Source organism: Rousettus aegyptiacus, unplaced genomic scaffold, assembly GCF_014176215.1.
Source record: "Rousettus aegyptiacus isolate mRouAeg1 unplaced genomic scaffold, mRouAeg1.p scaffold_m13_p_2, whole genome shotgun sequence".
In the NCBI taxonomy this organism is placed as follows: Eukaryota; Metazoa; Chordata; class Mammalia; order Chiroptera; family Pteropodidae; genus Rousettus; species Rousettus aegyptiacus.
This window is the reverse complement of record NW_023416295.1, coordinates 67,983,816-67,993,381: the sequence shown is the minus strand read 5'-3', so window position 1 is coordinate 67,993,381 and position 9,566 is coordinate 67,983,816.

The following is a 9,566-nucleotide window of genomic DNA, read 5'->3' as shown; positions in this document are numbered from 1 at the left end:
CACAGACATAGAAAAGTAGAGTAATTAAAAACAACCATTGCATTTTATTTGAATTTTTGTCGGAAAGGAGTTTTCACTTTGAATAGAAAGAACATAAGATATATAATGTGCCTGTAAAATATTTCGGTTTTGCTGTATTGACAAATGCTTCTTTTATATGGTGGTGGCCACTTCTCTTTTATTTAAAAAAATCTATTTTGTTTTTCTCTTAACCAAAGTAATTTATATTCATTATAGAAAATTCAGGAAGAATCAATATATAAAATGAAAAAATTAGAAATCACATACTATCACACAGTTAAAAATAATAATTATTAATATTTTAGTTCACATAATTCTAAACATTTCACTCATATATGTTGTGTTACATGGACATTCAAAAATATAAACTCTACTCTAATTTTTAAGATCTTTTTATGTAAGAACATAATAAATATTTCTTAGTGTCATTAAATATTCTTTCACAACAGCTTTATTTTGGCTGTCACATTACTTATTTAATTAACCCCCTATTGTTGAGCATTTCGTTTGTTTCCAATATTTTCAAGGTTATAAACATGGTTGGCATAAGTACTCCAAGTTGCTAAATATTTGTCCTTACTCACAATTACTCCTTTATAGCATCTTTCTAGAAGTGGAGTAACTGGATTCAAAAATATGTATGGATTTCAGGCTTTTAGTTCATATTAATACCCTTTTCTTCAGAAAGATTATACTAATTTACATGTGAATTTCATTGTAGCTTATTACTTTGGTATTTTTAAGTCTACAGCTATTCTTCTTGTAGCAACCAAATATACTGACTTGTGTGGTGCTCTGAATTGGTAATAAAAGGGTCAAAAAATAATGGCTAAATCATACAATGCCATGATTATTTGAGTTATATTAATTTGGCACATTTTTTTTCCTGTCTGCTTTTGGCTAGTTGTATCTGGATCCATTATATGTTTTACTACTCTTCTGCAAGAAGCCACAAATAAATTGAAAAGGGAGCCTGTTGGTTGCAGTCTAATATGGTATATTAACATTCAATCCAAATTCAGGCAAATGTCATCCATTAATCATTGGCCAATACAACAAGCAAGAATTGTGATTATATGAACCAGGAAAAGGTTCAAGGATAACTCTGAAGCAGAACATCTGACCCGTTCACCTAGGAGGCTATCATACAAATTAATGTGCTCGACATTAAACTGGCAAAGCTTCCAGAGCTCAGCCAGATTTGCTGCTTAGATGACATCAGTAGAAAGAGGACTCAGACAAAACTTCATCCTTTTCATTCTGACTTTTCCAAGCTTTTAAAATTTTCTCTCTAATTTTTACTACGTAGAGTGTGGTAGAGATTATGCATTATGCATATATTTTTAAGTTCCAAATTGTGAAATAAATAAAGATTGATACTATTATTTTTATTAGTGTCTATTAACCTCTCCATGAAGCATAAAGTGTCATGCATATTTATCGGTCATGCACCAGCAGAGAAAAAAAAAAATCAAATCTTCCTCTCCTTCCACCCCCAAAATATTTCTAGCCTCAAAAAGGAACTTAGTTCTCGGCAGTACTAGCCTGAAATGCTTCTTCAGCTTTTCTTAGACTCTGGTCATCTCAAAATGACAAGTGAAGAGAAAATTGTCCCATAAGATTAATTTTTGGTGATTGAACTTATATCTTAAAAACTAAGCTGTTTCACTTCCTTATGAGAAAACAATTTTTTTGAAGATAGGTTTCCACTCCATGTTTGCAATCTTTAAAGTGCCTAAACTTTCATATGTATTTGTCTGGAATGAATGAGAATGTCTAATGTTTCCACAAAAGCAAGATATTTTTATTACTAGCAGTGCATGTAGTGGAGAGAACACCTAGATATGCAGGACTCAAAATACCCAGCTTTTCCTTTCTGCTGTTTCCAGCCTACTCGCTGTGTCACTTTTGGCAAGTTAATAAATCTCCGAACTTTAGTTTTCATGATTATAAAATGATACGAATTAATTTTTCTCCTTAGAAAACAAGTTGTTAGATCAAGGAAAATGAAATAACTGACTATTGTGTCACCTGATTAGTACATTTTAAATAAAAATTATTATTATGGTTATTATTATTTTGTCCAATGTGTTACTGTTTTCCTTCTTGAAATTCTTATTTTCCAGTGTTGGGGGTTGGAATTATAACGTAATTTTTTGTCTGTGGCCGTACCACCCTGAACGCACCCGATCTCGTCTGGAATTATAACATAATTTAAGTCAACCCTCTTTGTACATAGTGTTTTATCTTAAATTTTGAATCTAGAGATCTTTAACAGAAATGATATATATAACTGTACTTATTTATTTTTCTCTTTCTTTCTTTTCCTTCCTTTTTTAATTGAAGGATAACATACTTGCAGAAAAGTGCCCAAATCATAGGGAAAGAAGCCCATAAACAGCATCCTTTATCCAGGGATCAGTGCCCAAGAAGTTCCCCTCACACACTTTCCAATCTGCTTGCTACCTAACTCTTCCTGCCCCAAGGGGACCAGGAGCCTAGCTTCCAACACTTTTACTTAGTTTCCCATGAAGTCATGCCAAAAGGGACTAGAATCGGGGCACCTACTAAGCTGTGCAATAAAGCAAACTCCTCAAAATCTCTTCATCTTTAAAAATCAAGAGGTTGAACTTTTAAGAATTTTTTTGCATCTCAAGATTTAATGATTCTTCTAAAGAACACTCAATTTATCTCTTTTTATTATTTTTGTACAATATCTTCTGTAGTTTGTCCTTTCAGGTAAAGCTTCACTGACGCCAAGTTCTAAATAAAAGGTAACCAGTTAACTTTATTCTCTGTTTCAGAAACAAACAAATCGTTGACCTCACCAGCCGTGTTATGAACATGATTGCAGAGCAGTAGATGAGAGAGGGCTATTGAACAGAAGGAAGTAAGGGAACTCCACCTTTCCTATGACCCTTGAAGAATTACTCAAAGTACTCTCCTTTGCTTGGTGTGTTGGGCAATATATCACATGAAGAGTGGAAAATTCTCTATAATTTGATTGTTTTAGATCTATCGTTCAGTTGTGGGATAAATATGGACTTCTACCACTTCGCAATTAAAGTACAATTTGAGTAGTAATACTGACTACTTAAATATAGGATAATAGTAATACTGACTACTTAAATAATTAAAATATCCTTATCACTTTAGTGATACATCTAGAAGGGACCCTCAGGTCTATGGCTTCTGTCCTCAGAAAGAGAGTGCGATGAGGAAGAACAGATGAGACTATAACTTCCTCCAGAAGTCAACTTAGTTAGTCAACTTAGCAAGCATTGCCATCTTCCTCCAAAGTCTTGTGACATGTGCTCTGCCATGACTTTTCTGTAGTTCTAAAGGTCTCTTTATTTAGATGCTTTTATTTTATTTTATAATCATTTTTGAATGATTTCTTCCAAGGGAAAGATTCACTTTGACAGCATACAAAAAGATGAGTGAATGAGAACCTACTTTCCAACAGGCCCAGAACCCCAAGAGAACATGCCCCTGGTGAAAAGTGTACAAATCTCCAGGACTCAGGGGACATATTACCCCAGTACTTCCCGTTCTAGTTCTCAACCAGGACACATGTCTTTACCTGTGACCTAAAGTCATCTCTTTCCCAAGATGTTCATGTGATGAGGTAAGAACTCAAATTTCTATCCCTTGAGAAACACTTGCTAGAACCATAAATTCCAAAGGGACAAAAAGAACTTAATTGCTACCAAATATGATGCCTCCAAGCACATTTTCAGTTCATGGTCATGACTGCCACATGCAGGGGCCACGGTGAGCCACAGGTTCACAATATATTTTGTGCTACGGATTGAGCTAATGTTAGGAAGAGAGAGAGATGCATTTCCTCCTCTGGGACTGTTTTTGAAAGTGACTTTCAGCTCCTCTTGCAGGGGAAACCTGTATTCAACTGGGGGAGGACATTGTCCCCTCTGCAACCCCGTTAGATGGGGAGACTGTTTCTGCTTACCTTTGTCAAATTTTCTTAAACACGGTTACACTTGCAAGCAGCATTTCCCCCAGCTCCTCCAATGTCAAACAATAAACCCAACCCCCAAATCTAAACACCAGACAAGTAGCTTGAAAAATGAAAATAAATTTTTGAATCCAAAAGCCGTGTGCTTCTGTGATTGAAAATCTTTTTCTTAGTGAGTGGGAGTTGCTTTCATCATTGCTGGTCATATGTTTTTGTTTTTCATTTCTGGTGGAGAAGTTTTCTAGGGTATTTTTCAAACTTTCCAGCTTAGCAAAGCGTTGGCTAAAATTGAAAAGAGAACTAGGCGTTGGGTTGGAGGCAGCATTAGGTTTATTCTTGTGGGGGGGGCAGGTTGCTGACACAGCGAAAATAAGACAAAACATTTGAAACTTCTGGCTTTGTACTTCTCAAATGCCTCTTTTAGAAATCGCTTAAGTCGTTATTAACATCCACCACCCACCTTCCCTTTTTGGTCCTGACATTGGGTAATAATAGATAATGTTGACATATGTTCCCTGCTGGTCCGAAATACTATACTTCTGTGAAAGGTAACATTTTCAAGCTATGACAAAATGTATTTTACTTGGACAGAACATTAGTTATTGGACTAATCTCCGAATGTGGGCTGTGGGGTAAAAGTTTTAACATTTTAGTTGTGGAAGAAAGTTTGTTGGGAGAGTAAAAGCATCAGTATGGGGTGTGTTTAGCTTTCACCATTTCTAGAGGTATTGGCTTAATGTCAAACTCTTATGTCCTTAGGAATGTAAAGGAAACATTCCCAGTATGTATGAAGAACAGCTGTCCATGGACACAGCAACTTTTAAAAATGATTATGCCCAACTTTACTGCAGTATGGATTATGGAATCAAAAAATATTTTTTTTCTGTATACCAAAGAAGTTTGTTTTATAGGCCAGTTTTGAAGCTTTTAACTGCATCAGACATATGCTGCAGTTCTGTTGTTTTTTCTCCATGTGATGTACTCTGAAATATGTTGAGAGAGAGGGAGAGAGAGAGAGAGAGAGAGAGAGAGAGAGAGAGAGAGAGAGAGAGAGAAAATATGCAAATTCTTCTGATCAAATGTGGTCCTCAAAACTACTTTTGAAACAAATTTAGGGGATGAGTAAGGAAATGCCCCAGCTGGCTTCCGTGCTACTGATGTATGAACAGCCCTTTGTAAAACTGGAAAAATTGATTTTGTTTTGAAGGCTCACACAGACTTTAGTGTTGTGAAAGTTGGACAGAGTTTTTATTGAATCTGGTCCTTTGTGTTTTATGACAGTCTGAATGGGTGTTAAGATTCCATGAATAAATCTCTTGCTGTTTCTGAAATTTCTGATATAAACATGGGCTCCCTCAATTTGTTCTCTGCACAAATGTCTTTCAGAATGTTAACAAACATGGCGTATTGATTGGTAGGCTAGCCAATGGGAGAGCAGTCTAACTTACTTGGTAGAACATACTGATATTATTTTTATTTTGTTTCTCAACACTGAACCATTGAGAAGTAGGGACTGCTGGGGGTGAGGTGGTAGTGGTGAAGACTACAGAGTTCATGACAAAAAAGAGTCAGCTCCCGGCTGTTGGGGAAGCGGTGTTAATGGCCTTCAATTGAAAGTCTGGCCAAGACATCAAGAGATTGTGGGTTGGCCCTTAGGAAATGAATTAGTTATCTTCTTTAGCGCCTCAGGTGAATTACCTGGAGGAACATAGGTAGAGATGGCAAGAATATGTTTTAAAAAATAGTCTTTCCATATTCCACATCAGTTTGTGATTTTTGAATGTCTTTTAAACTCAAATGTCAAATCGATAATACCCTAAAATTAGTTTCCAACTAAATACTATAATTTAAAGCAAAAAGCCCAAAAAAGTCTCCATTTTTATCATAAAAATTAGGTCATGCACTATGTAAACCCTTTCGAAAGAGAATCGTGATTGTGTTTTAGGAACTGTTGTGCTCCATGATTAATGATAGTGAAAAATTGCATATTGTGTAATTTGAAGTTTTTTCATGTACAACTATTATAACTCTCATTCTGAACATAGTATTGGGATTTCGTTTTGAAGCATGAGTCCAAATTTTAGTGGCTGAAACCTTTTTCTTCAGATATTTAATACTAGACAGGAGTTGTGATGGCTCTTTTTTTTTGTTTGTTTCTTTTTTTCATCAACAAGAATTTATTATGTGGTTAAACTGCCAAAGAGCATCCAGCTCTTAGTTTTCTCATAGTTGCTCTTCTAGGGTGATTATCCAGTATGTGAAGCCTTTCCCTTGTAATATTGTCCCCTACACACTGCCCTTCACAGAGACGTGGTAAAGGATCTGGGCAGTCATTTTGGTTGAATTTATATTCATGATGAAATTCACAAACTAACAGGGATGCTTCACGGGAGATTGTAATACACTCTGTTACCGGCATTATAAATTCGGCCAGTTACTTGATGTGCTTCTCTTTGTGGGCCAAATTCTGCCCTCTGTTTCTTACTTGAGATCTCCACTGAAGTAGTAATTACCAAGTGGAAGAACACTAAAAATGTTCAGCCAAATTTGGTTCTAAGTTGCTATCATGTAACTCCCAATGAAGTTAATTACGACTTAGTAAGAACTAGTGCTACAGCGCCTTAAGGGCTTTGGAACTCTGTGATCTGCCATCCAAGACACCAGGTCAACAGTCTGACTTTAAATATCTCATTTTAAGAGGCGAATTGACTCTGGTAAAGGTAAGAAATGGCTATGCCAGTAACTACATATGTAATGGGGTTTAAATAGTAGAATTTAACATCTTCGAACTTTAAGAAGTTTGATCTTTTTGCAGTTTCCCTCTTTGGGGGAGAGTTTTATATATATATAAACTTTAATTCTCTCTTGCATTAGAGTCCATTGATATGAGTTACCTCCTGTCCCATTCTCCCGGCATCCCTTAACTGTAATAATATGTAATTTTTATTTCCATTAATTATAAAACATTTGCTTAAGTCATCACTGCTTAGCTATTATTTCCTGGAGCTAAACCATTATCTTCCTTAAATACAGATGTTTATATTATGCATAATATAATTTCTGTCATAAGAATTCATTGTAACTTTTCAAAATTCTTTGGATCTCATTTAGCATATGTCTCAGTTTAGCCTTTTATTCTTTTTAATGGAAAAAAGGGGCCCCATGACCTATTGAACTTGTAGGCTTTTGTCATTGTGCAAATGGGGTAGAGGGGCAGACTATTGCCCATAGATTGGAGTAAGCAGAACACACTGCTTTTAGAACCATTTACTGGATTTTCTTAGGTTAAGATTCCTTTGGAAGTTTATTTGTAGAAATGCCCCATTTCTGGGATTTTCTGATTTGTGTCTGACACCCTGGGGGCCCAGAGCATCTTGAGTTATGTGTAAAGAACCAGGCAGGTCAGGAGAGAAAGTGGATGGTGTCTAGTTATGTCCACCATGACAATATCATACAGAGTAGCTTCACTATCCTAAAAGTCCTGTGTGCTCTGCCTGTTCATCCTTCTCTCTACCCTAACCCCTGAAAACCACCAATCTTTTTGCTATTTCTATAGTTTTGTTTTTTCTAGAATGTCCTATTCTTGGAATTGTATACTATGTCGACTTTCAGATTGGCTTCTTTCACTTAATAATATACATTAAGCCTCCTCCTTGTTTTAGTATTTCATTCCTTTTTAGCAAGGAACAGTACTATTTGGATGTACCACAGTTAATCTATTCACCTACTGAGGGATCTATTGTTTGCTTCCATGTTTGGCACTTGAAATTTAAAATATCGTAAACATCCTTGTGTAGGTTTCTGTGTGACATAAATTTTCAACTCATTTGAGCAAATAGCAAGGAGTATGATTGCTGGAACAGTTTTTCCTCTTGTGTTTCATAATCCTTTCCAATCATCCTTTCCCTGGCAAACATTCCCGATAGTGCCCATCCTGGTCAGAGAAGCCACTTTATCCTCTCATTCTTTCATCTTCGCCCTCCTCAATCCAGGAGCCAGGGCCACACCACTATCCATGGCAGACCATGATCTTTACAGTATTCAATTTCTCTAACGAGGGTTCCACCCTGAATATTTATCCTCTTTTATTCTCTACCTATCTCACTTTCTGCCCTGGACACTATTCTCTGTAGTTCCAGATCTTTGCTGGGGAACTGAGAAATAAATTCCTCCTAATGGCTGGTATTGTTATTGTACATAGATTTTTCAAGGGTGGAGTGGAGATTTAGGCCACCTGGCCTACCAGTAATGGAGATGTTTTTGGTCCTGGAGTCCTTTATGAACTGCTGAGATCCCATGATTGATTGTTTCCTCTGCCTTGAATAAGTACCACACCTGTGGATTTTCATCCTCTTACAGCTACTAAGATTTTATTAAGCCACAGGAAGGTGATAAATTTAATTTACCTCAGTTATTCTTTCAGCAAAATGGGAATGGATTTAGACTGGCTGCCTACAAATTGTATATAGATTGATTCTTTTACAATCCCTTTCTCTGAAGGTGCCTGGAAGATGGAAGATGGAAGTGTTCTGAATTTAAGTATGAGAGTTAAAGTACAAAATATCACTGCATAAAGATAGATCATATTTTTCAAGAAAATCCCTTTGGGGAAGTTAAAATTCCATTTATACAGTGAAAGTAATATTTATCTTGCCCCTTAATGTTATTTTGTAAAATCTACCTTGAAATAATACAAATCAGTAAAGCCTTCTTCCTTAAAAACTCTTTAAAGAGAGTGAAAACATAGTTGTAACATTACTTTTTGTGTGGCATGCGAAAAGAAAATCCTGGAAACACATGTTTATTTTTTTCAGTTCCTGACCACTGTGTTTGGAAAAACTGCCAAGTGTGACTTAAAACTTGCAAATACAGTAACTTGCTTTGAAATTTGGACCCATAATGTCCTGGGCTGTTTTTTGTAGAAAAGAAATTGTTATGTTAACTTTGACTTCTTCTGATCACTTTGTTTCCCTGAAATCCGTTGCATGAAGATTAACAGAACAGATTCCAATGAATGAATACGCTAAACGCAACTGACAATCCTTAATATACAAATACTGAACATGGGACATTATGAATTCTCTAAAGAAATACTCTTTCTGCTTTTATTCAAGCGCTTAAGAATAGACTTTAAAAAAGGACGTTGAAAACTTGCCAAACCTTCTTTGTATTTTGAAAGCCCACATCAAGAAGGGGTAGTAAATAGTCATTGAATATAGGAAAAAGGAAACTATTAGCATTGTTTTCTTTTAAAGATAAAAAGACAGTCCCAAGGAAAAGCTTCATAATCTTTGAAATATGAATATGTTGTTTAATCAGTTTGAAACAAATGACAACTTAAAATTTATGTGTCTGTATAAATAGACAAAATAGCTCATTACCTGCTAATTAAAAAAAAAAGGTAACTGGCTGTTTTATTGAGAGCATATTTCAGGACAACTATTTCCTACTTTACATCATTTGGCAAGTTGTAGCCGGTGTAAGAGAGAATTGAATTTTGGATTTTCTAAAGCTAAGGAGATACATATATACAAATTTATATTCATAGTTCTAAAAAATATATATATAT